Below are 18,314 nucleotides of genomic sequence, written 5' to 3'. Positions count from 1 at the left end.
CGTACTCCCCTCCCCCACCCACCCCCCGTCTCATCTGGCTAAATGGACCCTCCCTTGTGTCTTCACTCCATTGCATCTCTACAAACTGGACCTCCTGCTGCTGATACCCACCATCAGTCCTGGTGCATCTATAGCCTGTCCATCCTGGGAGTGGATCTCTCCTGACTGTGGTTCTCCCTAAGGTTTCTCATTTTTCCCAAAGGGTTTTTTGGAGTTTTTCCTTCCCGGCATGGAGGGTCTAAGTATGGGGAATGCCCAGGTCATGAAGGACATGAACTTTATCTAATTCACCTACTGTTTCTGACTGTGTATCATATGACTGCAAAGCCCTCTGAGACAACCTTGTTGTGATTTAGGGGTATACAAATAAAATTGAATTGAATTGAATTTAGGCCATCTGAATTTGTGCGTAAATTCATCTTAAGTAGCGTGAAATATGACAGTAAAGAGTGGACACTGCCCAACTCAACCATCTGTCTAAAAACAATTTTCAGTGAAAGGGGAAGGAAAAAGTTGGCACGTTTGTGCGTATAAATTATAAATTACAGTATTGCCCTGAGTCTTGACAAGGTGAGAGCAAGGATGATGAATGGGATTTTAGTGGGAACAGATAGTGGGTTAGGGGAAAGGCAATCTATTTGTGTGGATGTAGTGTGATGAGCCAGTTGTACTATGTTTTGATGCATTTTGTCATAGGAGAACCGAATAGTCTCCACCACACCCTTCCTTCCAAATTGTAATGCAATTTTTATGCTCCCGCTACATTTGTTTCTTTAGTCGCCCATGTTGTGTACTTTTGTTGGAGCTCTTTGTTGACTTTCTGGCCGGTTCCCAAGAAGCGGTGATGTAGAAATGAAAAGAGAGTACATAAGCTGTCTGGTTGAACAAGTGGAAGCTTTATTTGCACTGAAATATCTTGTCTCCTAACAAACCCTCATAAACAGCTGTACTGTATTTCTCTCCCTACCTAAACCAAAATTACCCCGAAAACATTTGTCCCGCAACCTGGCCAATCGAATGGAGTGTTCCACCTCACCCCAAGAAGTGGGGGTACCCCTGCTATTCAGCCCATAGGGTTGCCAATTGGCTGCCCCCTGCAGTATCGCTACATAAAGTGATATGAAGACAATTTATCCTAGTTAACCCTGAGATACAGAAGTAAATGTATGAATAATAATTGTTAAATAACTGTTCAGTTACCACAAACACAAATGTTCATGGGTCTGTGTGACCCTCTGCATATTCAACCATAAAAATTGCATTCAATTTTATTTAAACTCAATTCGATTCAGTGTACCTACTAGAATTATGTATTATTTTGAATGTTGAAAACTCCAAATAAATATAATATATGATTAGGCCTGATAAACATTGTACATAGTTTTATCAAACGTATAATTTTATTTGCTTTTGTAAGAACAATAGAAATTCGAGAATATTTCCTGTAGAGGCGTTAAAATTCTGTGAATTTGGACAATGTGGATTCAAATGTCTTAATACGGTGATAAAAAAAGAGTTGTGGATTAATGTGATTACCAGAGCTGGGTAGAGTAGCCAAAAATTTTACTCAAGTAAGAGTAGCGTTACTTCAAGACAATATTACTCAAGTAAAAGTATAAGTATCATCCCAAAAAATTTACTCGAGTACAAGTAAAAGGTACTCGGTGAAAAGAGTGTAACATTGTAACTGCTTACATTTTTGTTTTTCATATATATATTTTTTAAACAATGGTATTTTTTTCTCAGCATGAAGTTATCTTTATGAACTGTTGTTATAATGATACTGTACAATAACCCAAAACATAACCACATTAAGCCAAAGAAATACAAAAAAACAAACACACAAAAAAAAACATCGAATTCTGGCGAGAGAAAAAAAGATGACAGAAATGAAGCATTACTCGTCCAAAGAGCATGAGTGCCCTCTAGTGGAGAAAATAGTTCCTAGCTTCCGTCATAGTTCCGACACTGAAAAAAATATTTGGTGGATTTACGTACTTGATGAAATCATTGTAACAATTTGCATTTACTTTTACCAAGTAAATTTTATATTTACTTAATACAAGTGCAATTTACTACAAGCAGTAAAAATTACTAAATAAAAGTGCAAATTATTACATTGATTTTATTAAGTATATTCACCAAATATTTTTTTCCGTGTACTTAGTTGTATTGAGTTTATCTTGTCTACACTTACAGATAAGTTAAAGATAGTTAGGCGGAAGGAGTCGCCGAAACATGTCAGGTAATCAAAACAACCTAAAATAATTGTCTGGTATAAAAGAAAAATTCAACTTCGTAGTTCCTACAATGAAATTAAAAATGTCTTATCTCCAGTCACGCTCCAGTTTTCCGTGGTCAATCGGTGCCAAATAAAAATTGAGTGAGAGGTTAAAATCCGCGTTTTTGAGTCATGTTGAGGGTGGTGCTCTATATCAAATACTTAATTTTTTACGGTGCTTTAAAGACGCCACGTGAATGAACAGGCTGGCGTGATCATAAATCGGCAAGCTTGCGTCTGATTGGCATCAGGGCAAAAATAAATAAATACATGAATAAATGAATCTAATATGTAGAATAAAGAGGGAAAATATAGCGACTCTTCAAAGTAGCGGAGTAAGAGTAGCGTGTTTCCTTCACAAATCTACCGGTGGCGCCACCAGGGGGTGGCCAGGGGTGGCCACGGCCACCCCTATAAATTGGTTGGCCACCCCACTGGCCACCCCGCTTGCCAGTATATCGTTAGATTGTTGTAGCATCAGTTATGCATTTCATTCCAAATGAATGCATTTATTTGTTTTGTTAAATGTAGGGCTGTCAAATTTGTCATGTTAACGGGCGCTAATTAAAACTTTAAAATTAATCACGTGGAAATATTTATCATAATTAACGCATTCGCGGTACGACTCATTCACGCATTGCTGCAAACAGCCTACAATGGCGCTGTTTTACTTATATACAGAAATAAGAGGCAGAGTGGAGTAGATACAAGCATTCATTGGGGCCGTGCTTTTAATTGGCAAAAGTTTTGTCATCTCTCCCACAGCAACTATAAATATTGTGGGAAGCAACGTGGAGAAGAATGACAGGAGTTGATCTTTTTCTTAATACCCTGTAATGTACCCAACACAGAGAGGATATAGCATTTGCAGCCACCACACACAGTCATGGTTGCACCACTTCATTTACTGAAAGCTCAACAAATACACTAGATGGCAATATTTAGTCACAATATACAAACTCACATTTATCCTTTAAGAATTACAAGTCTTTCTATCCGTGGATCCCTTTCACAGAAAGAATGTCAATAAAGTTAATGCCATCTTGTGGATTTATTGTTATGATAAACAAATACAGTACATGTGTACAGTATGTTGAATGAATATATCCGTCTTGTTTTATCTTTCCATTCCAATAATAACTTACAGAAAAATATGGCATATTTTAGAGATGGTTAGAACTGCGATTAATTACGATTAATTAATTTTTAAGCTGTGATTAAAAATTTTAATCGTTTGACAGCCCTAGGTAAATGTACACCTTATGCCTAATATATACATAACACAATAAAACATAATTGTTGTGGAACTCAAAATGTTGACTGGACAGTTATGGACTACGCACATTAAATCATTAGTAACATCAAATATTACACAATACACCAAAGTATATCAGTAGCCGTGTGCTTAAGTCTTAAGAAAGTTTTCCCCTGACCTTTTTACTGCAATAATATAATGAAAACCTGATATTATGGCTTTTAGTTTTGGCCACCCCAAGATAAAGTGGCCCCATCTGGCCACCCCTATTAAAACTTTCTGAAAAGAATAACTTCGTAGAATTGCTCTTAGAAGTGCAATTTTCTCAAAAAAATTACCCAATTTAATGTAACGGAGTACATGCATCGCGTTACTACCCATGGTGATTACTAAATCATTGTCAATTAAATTATTAATCATGTTCAAAAATGTTCTCAATTATCTTATAAGTTTAAATAAAGTGTTAAATAAACAAACGAAATCGATCATTTTTCCCGATGAAGCATGACGGGAGAAGCACACATTGGTTGTAAAAAGGATGGTTAAACTACAGTGAGCTATTGTTTTCCCACGACTTCGCGGGAGGCGCCGAAGATTGCCGAGTGGAACCGAAGCCCCTGCCGGCTGACCGACCGGAGCGAGTCGTCTCTCCTCTAAAACGAAAGAAGCGTGACCGAGTGAAGGGAAGCTGAGAAACGGATTCGACTTGCTCCCACGTCTCGCGGTGGCTGTTATACTGAGGGACGCTGGTGCGTATATTCTCCATATTTACTCGAGGACTGATATAAACACACTTTTGTTATTTATTTTTTAATTTATTTTTAGGGGGGGCGGATTTTTGTGCCCATGCGCACACAGCCGCCGAATAGATCCTCACAGTACTCGTCTGGACGACCCGGTCGGGACAGGACCTCGTGTTTTCCTCGTTCCCGACTCTTATATGGTCTTTTTTCATCTCAATCACCTTGGACTTCTTTTACTCTTTACATTTTGGTCCCCGTGACGTGGATTTTCCCTCGACTGGCCACAAAGTAAAGGACGAGGAGCGCTTCTTCCACGGGAGAGGTGGTAGTGGTGGTACTGGGGAGAAAGACATGCCAACGACGGCAGCGACAGCGAGGAGACTCCGTAAGTGCTTTGCCACCAGTTTTCTCCTTCAATTTAACTTGTGCTGGCGGTTGTTGCTGTTTGAGATTAGGGTTTGGTTTGGAACGTGTCGCGGAACAGTTTGGAGCAGGAAAAGGGGCTTTTGGGGGTGAAACATAAGCAAAGGTCAGCCACCGACTGACCGGTTGAAGCGGTAGCCCGAGCTAAATTTGCTAACTTTCAGCATATCAAGTGTCATTATTGCCATTAAATTGTGCCCGGTGGGTTTGTTTAGGCAAAATCGCGGTGATTTTAGGGCGAAAAAAAAAAGACAGAATCTTCGTCTTAATGAGTTTAGTCCGCTCGGATAAAAAAAAAAAAAAAAAAAGAGCGAAGGAGAAAGAGAGGAAAATACGCAATGGCAAGGTGTTATTGATGAAAGTGTTATTCAATAAATTCTTTTAAAAGGTGTCGTTTCGTGTAATACAAATTTTTTACTGTTTGGGAAAGCAGTTTTTGATTCTGCAGAACATGCCTCGCTTACCCTGCGTGCGTGCACGCCCCCCCCTCTTTTTAATTTTTTTTATTTTGATGACATGCACGCGCACACCGATGCCAGTGATTTGCCGCCATGACGTCACAGCCAACAAGAAAAAGAAGCTGTGGAAGAAGGATGTCGCTGACACCTGTCAATCAACACCTCAATCTTTTTTTTTTTTAATTGTACTGATGCATAGATAGAAGCTCATTGTTGGTAGCCTGAAGCGTTCCTCAAGGCTGGATCCATTCTGGGAAAAGAAGAAGAGGCGGGTGGGGAGTGTTTTCGATGCGCACGGGAAGGTTCTAAAGCGACGCCCGCGGTGTCCTGCATGGCAATCTTGCAGGGTGCATGCAAAATTATCCCCTTGGTCGAAGCCCGGACCGTCTCCATCACTAGGCAGACATCAAAAGACGAAAGCGTGGTTTGATAGTTTCTCGAAATTGCATCAGATGCATTTAAAAAGAAGAAAAAACACAAGGCCTGCATGTGAGGGATTCTGAAAACTGGGCTGAATTAAGTCTGTTTCGACTGCATGACCAAATATTCATCTGTCCGCAAAAAGTATCGGGTGTGATTTAAGAATCGGCCAGTCTATCGTCGTTTTATTCATCCACTGTGGCTGTTCTGTTCAAGGCGGCATTCACACTCCTTGGCTTAAGTGACACAAGACCAATTTTTTTTCCTCAAGTGACACAATATGACTAAGTGTCATGTCAGTTTGAGGAGAGAAAAGACAAGGCGTAGGCCTTCTTCTGTCCAAATCTGATACACATTGGATACAGTATGGCCAATCATAACGCTAATCATGCAAGAAAGTGAGCCGAATGCTCGCAAACAACATGAGCAGTGCTTTATTTGTGATGGAAAGAGGGTAGAAAGCATCCCAGCAGTAATCTCCCTCTGCACATGTCTATCAATACACTGTAGACGGGGAACCTGCACATATTCATGATCAAAATTTGTGAACTTGCATACTGTACTTGCAAATTCTCTCCGTGCAACTAACAAATACTGTATATTTTGAAAAAACGCCTGTTAGTGCTAGGTCTGGCAAACAGGTGAGACGACTCCTCAGATGAGGAGAAAACAGGTAAACAGGCATTGGTAGGCGAATGGTTTGACGCTATACTATTTTAAAAGTCTGATTTAAAAATGTTTTTGAGCTTTAAAAAAAAAACCCAAAAAAAACATGTTTTAAGCCTAGCAGCTAGAGAACTGTGCAAACTCATCTTATTATGAATCCCTCTTGATTCCTCCTTGGCTCCAGCAGCCAATCATTGTAGCCATTCACAGCAACCAACTACAAGTTAGAATAGCGAACATTGGTTGGAGGAGGGTGGCAGGAACCCTGCCACACACAAAAAAATAAAAAAACCTACAAATGTGCTGACTGCTTTATGACATACGTCACTTCCCCCTTTCTCCATTCATTATAAAGACGGAAGTCAATACGAACGCTTTCGCGCAAATTCTGTAAAGATAGCGGAGCAACGAAAGAGACAAAAAGTTTTGTCTGAGGAGGAAAACAAGAAAGGCTACCAGGATATACAGAATAAACATTGGCCCGGCCTATGCGATAATAAGCAACACTGCCACTCGCTGGCATGAACCCCAACTGAACTCGTCAGCGCCGACGAGTTCGGGCGGGGTGGTTAGCGACACTAAGCCACACGGTTGCTAAACGTCATAAGCTATTATTTGGCCGCAACTGGATTCATTACCTTATTAATTTTCATCCTTCACACAGCAGCAGGAAAAAGAAATGTTTTTTAATCTAGCTGCAGGCGACCAGGAGATTGATTTTTAATTGATTAAGGATTTTACGACACTGCGGGTGTGCGCTGGTCCTCACGGGAAACGCAGTCTTCCTTAAGGCAAAACACTACCGCTTTTGTCCACCGGCATCGCTAAAATCGACCAAAAATAAAACCTATCAAGTATTGCTTTAACTCTTGTGATTAAATTAAATGTAGTTAGTATCACATCTACAATTTGGTGAAATCTTCCACCGTTATGCGCTGTTTAGGGCTGCAGCTATCGAATATTTTAGTAGTCGATTAATCGAAGGACTAGTTAGTTCGAATAATCGAGTAATTGGATAAGGAACATGAAAAATTAAAATACCTGAGCTGAGCCTCAAACGGTATAATATATATATATTTTTTAATTTTAAAATGTGGATCTATGTACAACAAAAGAACAATTGGCTAACTTACATAGAAAAAGTCCGCTGGCTTAAATGCTATAAAATGCTAAAGTTTTTTACAATGCTCTTAACAAATGGTTCGGACACATTCCCACAAAAAATGGCTAATTATATCTATAAACTAAATTGTGAATGCATTAAAAAAATAGCTTAAACAAAAACTTAGCTTACGTTGGTCTTAACGGGGAGCAGTTGGATTCAGCCATGTGAAAAGAGGCATACCACCCTAATCCATAAAACTAAATGCAAACACGTTCAAAATAAACTATTACAACGCCACTTTAATTAAACAAATACTCGAAGCAACAAAATTTAATTTGAATGTTTTTTTCCTAATCGAATACTCAAGTTAATCGATTAATCATTGCAGCACTAGTGCTGTTGTTGAAAATCTTTAAAAAAAAAAAAAAAAAAGGATAACCTTTGTGAAGGCTCTTATACCATTTTGTAGGACAGTCATCGTACAACAATGATGTTAAAGGAAATAAATCTACTCTACAATTGTGAGACTCACAGGGATTTGGTTGGTAAATCTACATTGAGTTTTAATTGGTATTGGTTTGTGAAAGAAGTGCATTTCTTTTACTGTTAGCGTTACTGTTTTTTTTTTTTTTTTTTTTTAAATCAGCATTCAGAGCTTATAGGCAGCTGAACAAGTGCCTTGAATTGTTTTGATAACAGTAAGAAACACTCGCAACAGGACATTTGATTTCAAAAACAATTGGACCACGTTTGCCCATCTTAACCTTGAGTTCCTACTAGACAAACGCAGAATGGTGCATTGTCATTTAAATTCAAGGCACTTTGTTATCAAGCTGTCCTACTGCTGTGTTCTGCTGACTACATTACAAGGGCCATACGAGGCCTCAGTCCACTGTAAAACATTCCACAGGCAGCTGGCGCTATTTGGATGTTGTTATACGGTGGCTGGATATTTCACGATGTAATCCTCCAAAGCATTGTGCTGCAGCAATTTAATTTTTTTCCCTTCTGAGTGTTTTGCATTTTATAGCAGCACACTGTGTTTATCCAGACTGTTTGTGGGCTGTTAATAGTTGAAAATGGCCAATAGTAGGTGTCGTGTGGCTAAAGATGGAATACTGTCTAGAAATACAGTAGGTGGGTTACTGTTTGCTTGGAAACCTGTCGGGCACTTGGTAAATCCAACATTGGTTGTTGTTCGCCAACAATTAAAGACAGAATCTTTGCCCTGATGAGTTTATTGCTAATACTGTATACATGATGGTAACAATCATTGATGGGCTAATTTATTCGATATATGTAAATTTCAATGAACTATTTTGCCACATGATGGTATTGTTGACTACAATTAGTGATCAGGACCACACAAAAAATGAAGAAAATATGAGAAAGAGGCAAAAAAAAAATGGAGCTATTTTCAGACAAATTTATAATGTTACAATAGAAAGATTTCAATTTTATAAAAATAAATTTGTTATTCTTCATAATTAGTTGGGCGAAATTTTGTGCAAATTTTTAATTTTTGACACTAGCCCTGAAATATGAACAAAAAAGTGGCTAATTGTGAGCTCTACAACTGGGTCTTCACTGTCAAGAAAATATATGGTCAAACGACAAAAGCGGCAGCATGATGAATAGCGTACCGCATGCAACACGTCACTTTTGCTCATTAAAATTCATGAAGTTAGCAACTGTTGCTGGGGGGGGGGGGGGTCAAGCTCATGTTTGTCACTCATGCTAGAAGCATGTAAATAGTGTACGAACGAGATGTTTACTGTACTAAACCTACCAATTCTGTCTGAAAATTATGTCCCTGGTGCCAAATTCACTGGTAAAGATGTGGAAGAACATACAAATGTTCAGTTAAAGAGATGGCTTGAGTGTCGAGAGCTGAAAAAGACTGGAAAAAGAGCCGACCTGATTCAGGGTAGCTTTATCGACTCCTTTTTCTTGTGTGCATTGCCTTACGCCACTGACAATGACATGCTCCTGTTTCAACAAGCTATCTTTTACCACCATATGCCCTGTCTCTCTTATATATTATATCCTCTGGTTGTCTTACCTCTCTGACCGTTCTTGGGAGTAATTTATATTGCTATTTATGTGTAGCGATCGCAAATGCTACTCAGTGACAGCCAACGAACACTTTCAATTTTTTCATTATTAACACATCTTAATTCTATTAATTTATTTACACTTCCCCCATACTAAGGTTGTTTCTTTACAACAGAAAAGGTAAAGCTGGTAAATCTAGAGCCTACATGTAGGCTTGAACAGGCTTACTATACAAAAAGACCAAGGCCAAACATGGCTAATTTATTTAAACATCTGTATTTTAGAAAAATAGGCCCACATGACTGTTGTGATATATAAATAAAATTTTTAATTTTTTTCAGGTCATTCATTGTCAGACAGAAGCAGCACGGCAAAACGCCATGATAAAAAATAAGTAAAAATATCAAAATGGCTTACCTCTTCGGGGCAGGATTGTCGATCTGTAGGACCATGGCCCCCAACAAAATGTTTACTGTAGTGCTGCAATGATTAATTGATTAATTCGAGTGTTTAATTAAAGTGGCATTGTAATGGTTTGTTTTGAAAGTGTTTTCATTTAGTTTTATTGATTTGGGTGGATACACTGCTCTCTAGACTGCCTCATTTCACATGGCTGAATCCAGCTGCTCCCTGTTAAGACCAACATAAGCTAAGTTTTTGTTTGAGCTATTGTTTCTTTTTATTACATTCATAATTTAGTTTAAAGGTATATTTAGCCGTTTTTTTGTGGGAATGTGTGTTCGAACTATTTGTTAAGAGCATTGTAAAAAAACGTTGGCGTTTTATAGCATTTAAGGTCACGGACTTTTGCAATGTAAGTTAGCCAATTGTTCTTTTGTTGTACATACAGTATATTCCTCATTTATTAATTTTTTTTTTACCATTTGAGGGTCAGGTATTTGAATCTATGTTCCTTATCCGATTACTCGATTATTCGAACTAACTAGTTCATCGAATAATCGACTACTAAAATAATTGATAGCTGCAGCCCTAGTTTACTGCATATGAAGATGAATGGTTTTAGCTTGCTGCCGTTAAACTGGTCTTTTAGACGTCTGCACAAGTTAATCCATTGTTCACATTTTTTCCCTCAGAGTTTTTGGCTTCGGGAAACGTATAAAGACAACATCCTTCATATGTGGACGGTCGTAATGTCTAGAGTCGTTTTTTACAAGTTCCATAGCAGCAGTGTTTACTCTTTTTTTGAAAGATTCCCGGGAGAAAATAAGCAGTACTCGTATTGGTTGTATGCTAGCGAGCTCCAATGTTGACCCCCTTCCGGTTTACGATGGTGACGTCACGCAGCCTTGCGGTCTAAAAATAGCATTCGTGCGGTACGCTATTGAACATGCGCACTGCAACTCATAATAACCAAGCCAAACATGATTTTTAGAAATCGATCTGAAGGATCTTATTAAATTTTAAGGACACATTTTAGAATCACATTTTAAATTGGTTGTCCTCTTTAAAGTGACATTTTCAAAATATTATTTAGGTCAATATATTTGCAATTTTTTTCTGCTAAGAGTCTAACGAGAAGGGTTGTTGTCTGGCCTTTGTAGACATGTTTGCAGCACCCACCTTTCGTCCATGTCCTTTGAACTTGTTGCTCAAATGCATCTGTTGCTCATTGACCTGAATACATGCTGTCACTTGTGAGCTGTTTGTGAAGGGTATTTCCTAGAAGGCTTGGTCCGGGCCACACGCCAGAGCATCTGCCTTGGCCTCCTCATCCAGGCTTGGTGATTGTAGGTCGGGGCGGGGGAAGGGCCGAGCTGATGCTATTTATGAAGTCCATCTACTCAGCAGGCCGCACGCTTAGAAACCGCCAGGCACGACCAACTCCCATTTGGTCCATACTGGTAAATTCTTGGTAATTTCAAGGCCCCTGGCTCTGTTTGATGAAAGCTTTTGGCTCTAGTGTGTTGGTTTGTGGTGGGTGGGATCGACTTTTTCTGTGGGGTTTAAAGTGGATATGCTGGCCTGTTTTCAGGGCGTTGGCAAAGAGAACGCACGGCCTGTTTTATACTTTATTTATTTATTTATTTTTTTTAAACCAGAGAAATAGGTTTAAATGAGGTACGGAGGTTGCTTGGCAGCAGAATTAATCACGCCTAGCTTCACGCTGTAGTTCAGTCCACTTGCTCCCGGCTTGTGATTCCAACCCTTGTAGATTACTGCAGAAGATATTCAGATGTTCTGCTTAGACATCAGATTATGTTGCATCTATTGGGCCCCCGCAAGCTATTGTCCTGTTTATCATCGCCGTATAGAGAGAGGGTGCTCTTCAGTTGCGCGCTCGGTGGGGTTTTAACAATGCTTTCTCCTTAACGTCAGCAACATCGAGGTGGAATGATTTAATGCTCATGTCTGCGAGGATACTTGGAGCAATTTGACTGTTGATTGAAACCAGCTCTCTGACTCGAGATTCCACTAGTGACATTATAAACCATTTACACCAGGGGTTTTTATAGGCAAAAAGTGGAAACGGCCGTAAAAATGTCTCACGAGAAGCATAGGATTTGCATGCCTGACTGCAGACCGTGTGTTGTTTCTGCTGAGTGAAAAGGTGAGCATGGACAACATCGAGAGGTTAAGTGTTAATCAATTCTGTCTGTTTCTCATTAAAGAAGAGTTGCCCATCTGCAAGGGGGCTATTAGGCATATGGAGCGAGTGGCTTGAAGGAAAAAAAAAAAGACATTATCAAGTGCCGTTACAAGTCTTAACTTTCTCTCCACTACCGACTTTCAACCAATGCAATTCCTGCTTGATGATGAATGCCCGAGCAATGGACGTTGGTTCCATATGTAATCATGTTTGTTAGTGACTCTAACAAATTGCCTGCAAAATTCAATCATTTATAAATTAATGTGCGGATGATCCATATGTCATAGTGGATTAGGAAAAGGGTGAGTCATTTCAGAGGTAATATGAGAGATATTAACCTCGTGCCAAGCAAGGCTTCCCTGAACTCGCGGACTCATTTTTTTTTTTTACTACCTGAAATATAAGTAAGAGCGTTAACGGCATGCAAGAAGGAGGTAATGGAATAAAGTATTCGCATGCATTAGCCAGGGCAATGTTGAACTGTAAATGGATTTTGGCTGTGCCATTTTGGCCTTCTAATTAGTCACAGCATTTTGGTAGCCTGGACGTGCTCACATTTGAAAATAGGGAGCAATAACATGGAAGCAGATTGTTACAGATTAAAGTTTTTGAAGTGTAGTAAAGTTTCAAAGTCTGTAGTCGAGAAAGGGATAAAGGCCATGACATTTTTGCTATTTTAAAAAATTATGAGGGGTGAAAAACACGAACATGTTTACATGTTCGCAATTTTGATCACATCATTTCGGGAGCCAGAAAAACACAAATATTTGTGATAGATAGATGAAAGTTTTAGCAGTGTTGCTCTTTAAATACCGGTAATTAAATTGTTTTGGTGACTTGAAATTAGGGGTGCACGATATCCATTTTTTGAAACAGATACCGATAGCTTTCTGCTCCTCAAGTCCGATACCGATACGATAACCGATAACTTATATATAATTTTTCAATATATATTCACCTGAGTTTTTGAACACCTGTAGGTCAATCACCTGAGTTTTCCAACACCTGTAGGTCAAAAATACTAGTGACTAGATCTGCCTTTGACCAAACCAGAATTTTCATGATGACATGAACATTATTATAATGAACAAAACAAAGACAAAAAAAGTTTTGACTTCAGATAAAGTGCCCATATTCATTAAAAAAAAAAATATATATATAATTTGAGTCGATCACAATCAATCGGTCAATATCATTGATGATGTGTTCCCCTGAACAATGAGCACTGATCTAAAACAAGCATAAATCCAACTGGTATTTTGGCTTTGTCAGCAAATAAAACATTTGGTGCAACAGGAGAGGAGACTTTTGTCGTATGTGTCCATGAAACAACTTTCTTAACCTGGCAATTAGAGAACAGCAAGCCTATCAATAAACAAAAGGCCTCTCAAGAACTTCTGAACATAACACTGCAAAATGCAAACATTTGCTAATTGCCATAGTAAGGTTTATAACTCCGTGAAGGAAATATACTGCCTCCAGAACAGTAACAAAACTTTGCATAAAGGCAAAACAGGAGTGGAAACAACGAACGCATCCCAATCCGACACCGTGCCAAAATTATCACTAATAGGACCAATAATATATATTGTTATCGGATTTATTGGGATGACGTCATAATTTCTATTATCGGACCGATAATTATCGGACCGATAATTATCGTGCACCTCTACTTGAAATTTGACAACTTGGGTTCGGGACATTTCAGCAGGCCATGATGGATGATGAAACTGTTAACGTTATTGCTTACTGTAAAAAATTGGAAAACAGTGGCATTGCTTTGACCATTCTTTTCATGAGTATTGTGACCTGAAAATGCTAACATTTGAAAATGGGGGGTGATCGCATGCCAGCAGATCATAAGTGTTAGCAGTGTAGCTCAGTCTGTTCAGCCAAGAAACATTTAATGACACAGTTTTTTAAAATTATAATTCTAAAACTGCATCTACACTAGGACAAATAATTTTTTTCTGGGGTATTTCGCCGACTATTTTTATAGCTGTCCGCACTAAGTTTGAGGTGCGTTTAAGGCCTCCCCGATTCTGCAAGGTACGCCTGCATTTCCGCAAACTACGCATTTGTGGAAAGGAGCAGTGTCAAGTGTTACGTCATTGTCCGTGCAGTTTACATCTGAACCGGAAACTTGTCGCTTGCCGGCGGGAAATTTAGAAAATACTACACCTTCTAGACCTGGGGTCGGGAACTCCATTTTGTGACCACTGTTTTTTATGTTTGCATTTGAACGCGTCACGCAGGGGCTAGAGTGAAGGGACTGAGGGCACACTCTGCTTTCAAGCAGTTGGCGAGTTGTGATTAAAATAAATCTTTAGAAAACAACAACGAAAGCCTGACATTGTTTCTTGGGATGTTACAATCGATGCTCAGTTGCACACTATACACTTGGAAAATAACAAATAGAAACATACGGTGTGGCGCTGTGTATATTTCCTGGAAGTGGAAACCGCAACCAGGAATGCTTGTACATAACAGTGGCGATCTTGGATCCAGTTTTGACAGGCGGAAATTTCATGAAAAAAACTGATCGAGCACCTCTGTGACTGGAGGTACCACACAGTTCACTTTTCGTGGTTTAATTTTCCCCTACGTATTTTTATGTACTCCAGTTCGGTCGGCATTGAGTTGAGAGGGGCCAGCCCTACAGCTAGCTGATCGGAGACTTAACGAGGGAGATGAGCTCTGTAATAAAATGCTCTTCTCCATGTAATCCGCGATGGGAGGACCACCAATTGGCACTGAATTTAAGCATATTATTGTGACGTACGTTTGAAGGTTCAAGAAAATTGTGTGAATGCATTATCAGCTCATCACAGCTCGTTCAAGTCGAGGTAGCCGGCAGGTACCACATTTAAAATTACGGGTTGACGGAAAGGCAGATACACTCATCAAAAGAGCTAGAAATGACTCGCGAATGTTCCTGAAACCCGTTCTACACTCTAGATGGTAAACTGTAAACAATGACTGTGGAAAAGAAAAGAGGAACAGGAATGGCACGACATGATCGTCCGCCGCCATTGTTTACAATGGCGCCATGCCGCACTAAAAATGGCGATGACAGCTCCATGATGTCACTTCCTTTGTATCCGATTGTTGTACAGAGACACTCTCCTATATTAAGCGGCAGGTAATATAAGCCGGCTAACTTATCCATGTAAGTTCTTGCATGGATAAGAGGCACATTAGTGTAGCCGACATGCCGCATAGTGTAACTAATTACACATTTAAGGCCATTATCCGTTCTAGTGTTGACGTAGCCTAAATCCCAAAGTGGCTTAGAAGTGCTAGCATAATTTAAAAGGGAGGATTCATTGACGATTGATTGATGGAAAGAGACAGTGTTTTCCGGCTAGTAGTGTTCATTATGTGACTTTCTTTTCCCAAAACAACCTTAAGATTGGCTTCCTAATGCTGACAAATACACCCAAATCTGAACTATTTTGGCAGCGGTTTACTCGGTGCTGGTTAAACAATACGTCGGTGTGCTCTTTTAGTATGAGTGATCTCCCTTGTTTTTGACTCTGGGGTGTAATTGCTTGTTTTCACTACATTGTATAAAAGTGAGGGCATACTGTATTTGGCTGGCGTTGTCATGTAGAGAGCGCTTCAGATGAGACAAAACACATTATGTTCATAGTACAATAATATGCACATATATTCAGGGTTTGAGTAAAATTGATCATGAGTTATGAGTCTCGCTGTCTGTCGGGCGTATAAAATAATGATTACGGAATGAAATAATGATGATGCACAGCAATGCATAACTGAGATTTTTATGACTCATTAAAGTGCAGACATCCCTCTCCTCAATAATTGCTTAGTCAGCAACAAGGCATGCTCATTTTTCATACGGATGCCGGTCTTTTGGTTTTATTTTGGTAGTTGTTGCGGCTCCTTTCAAGTTAACGCCTGATTAGATTTGTGCTCGAACAAACTCAGTCTACCTGGGTGGTTGCTGAATATCACATAAGGTCACAGAGTCCGCCGTCTTCATCAGGCCCGACTTAAATGTCACACGCGCAGCCATCATCAAAAATGCAGGAACAAACGTGACAAACACACAGACACACACACAAGTGATGCAGATTAAACGTTGTCTGCGATGAGCAATGAGCCGATTGTCACACCGAGCTCAGCCCCGGATACTCCATTTTCATTAGCATCACGCTACATTAGCCGCATCGCATTGCAAATCAATGCATCCAGACGCTTCTTTCTGGCATCTTCCTTCATCCTTCAGCTCTCTCTGACAATTCAAATGACCCCCGTATGGCCATAATGACTGTGGCTAGATTTGTGGTGTCACAGACTGAGCATCTCTCCTTTCATATCATTCAGGATTTTTCGGAAAATGTGGAATTTTGTTTTGTTCCTGCTACGCAATGTGCTTGATAGCGAATAATTGATCATTACGTATTTTTTCACTTCTGTGGAATTAATTGTTGAACATGTTTTGAGGCAATACAAAGCACTATACAGCTAGTTTAAACTCTAAAGATAACAGAAGATATGGATTTTTCCACCTCATGAAAGGAAAAGTAGCAATCAAATGAAACACTAAAGGTTTCTTCAGTTTACGACATAACCAACAATCGTTTAATTTTTTTCATATCGGTGTAATATCTTGTCAGTTCTTCATTTTGTTTATATTTATAGATGGTTCTTGTTTCACTCACCACCATCAACCCACAGGAAAGCACAACTCATAGGCATACCGTATTTATAGACTACTGATTATTTCGTGTAGAACATTTTTTACCAAGGCATAATAAATTCCAGCACAGGACATATTGGGTAAGGTACAGGAGGAGTGCGTCCTCCTGGATTGGCCATACGTCTACCTACTAAACAACAACTGAGCAGTTTAGCTTCTGGCTAGCAGATGTGATGGCAAATATGATTTTAGAAGTACCGTATTGGGCCGAATATAAGGCTGTGTTTTTTGCATTGAAATAAGACTGAAAAAGTGGGGGTCTTCTTATATTTGCGGTCTAGACATTATACCCATTCACGACGCTAGATGGCGCCAGATATCATTGAAGCGATGTTCTTTCATGACAGATCTCGGCTACTCTCAAGTTTAACCAGTTTGCGTTAGTTTATTGCAATGTTTTTACTTATTCAGATTTGTTTCAAGACTACAGTTAGACTTCACTTTGATGGTTAATGCAGTTATTACAATTGTGTTGTTTTATTATTACAATTGTGTTGTTTTATAACAATAGATTGGTTTATTTACATTTCAAAAACCAGAAGCCATTCATTTACGAATGTGATTGCACTTTAGTTTACATATTTAAATGTTCAGATATTAAGATTTCAATGAGGCAAAATAACATGCTTTTTCTCTAAAGTATATTGTTATAATCATTTGTTTTGGATGTACTGTAGTTATCACAATGCTATCTTGTAACTGTCAATGACACCGATGATGATGACAATAAACAATAAATCATTTTTATCCGTATAAAAATTAATTTGGTGTTCAAAAAGTCTTTTTTCAAACTTGAGTGTTGAAAACGAGGGGGTCGTCTTATAATCAGGGCCGTCTTATATTCGGGCCATTATGGTAATATAATTTGATTAGAACTCATTTGAAACTAGGGATGTCCCGGTCCGATCACACGATCGGAAATCGGGCCGTTTTTTAGTGGATCTGAATCAGTTGAAAAGTATCAGGTTTTTAATTTATAAAAAGTTTTTTAATTAAGGGCTAAAAAGTAACAAATATTTCAGAAATACAATAGCATTGCCAAAAGAAACAAAACTATATAAGCTTATACTCTACAACACTCCCGGAAAAAGTGAAAGCACTGTAAACAGTACCGTACTGTAATATGTTTGGAACTTTTATTAAAAAAAAAAAAAATGGTATCGAATCGGGACTCTATATTGGCAGATTGTAAAAATCAGGTGATTCGGACTCTGGTGCAAAAATATGCGATCAGGACGTCCCCATTTGAAACCACATCATACCATAGTCAAAATCAGTGCAGAAAGCTATCAATACATGGACGCTCCATCCTTTTTTCCCAAAATGCTATATTGTTTGTTTGTTTGACTTGTTTTGGGGTGCACCCCCGAAATCTCTAATGACCGAACAAAAATCCCATTTCATCAGTCTTGACTATTTTTCAGTTATAGCTAGAGTATCGAGCCAATAAATAATGGGAGCCTCGTATTGTAGTGTTCTGTCAAATGTGCAAATCACGCTGACAGTGAAGAATTAGATTGGAGTATCAAGGAACTTTTTCAGGACGTGATGACTGACAGTTGAAGTGAACG

General features: G+C 39.0%; 1 protein-coding gene across 8 annotated transcripts in view; it reads left to right on the top strand.

Annotated features, from left to right (window-relative positions):
* The first annotated feature begins 4,145 nt into the window (after positions 1 to 4,145).
* The window catches only part of LOC130929923 (receptor-type tyrosine-protein phosphatase F-like), a 464,805-nt gene continuing 450,636 nt past the window's right edge, over positions 4,146 to 18,314 (top strand). For all 8 annotated transcript variants that reach the window (XM_057857556.1, XM_057857554.1, XM_057857557.1 and 5 more), the window contains exons 1-2: positions 4,146 to 4,285; positions 4,362 to 4,664. The gene's annotated coding sequence lies outside the window, so the exon portion shown is untranslated. The remainder of the gene's footprint in view (positions 4,286 to 4,361; positions 4,665 to 18,314) is intronic.

Source organism: Corythoichthys intestinalis, chromosome 14 (genome assembly GCF_030265065.1).
Source record: "Corythoichthys intestinalis isolate RoL2023-P3 chromosome 14, ASM3026506v1, whole genome shotgun sequence".
NCBI lineage: Eukaryota > Metazoa > Chordata > Actinopteri > Syngnathiformes > Syngnathidae > Corythoichthys > Corythoichthys intestinalis.
Note: the sequence above shows the minus strand (reverse complement) of the source record. Positions and strands in the feature narration are given on the sequence as shown.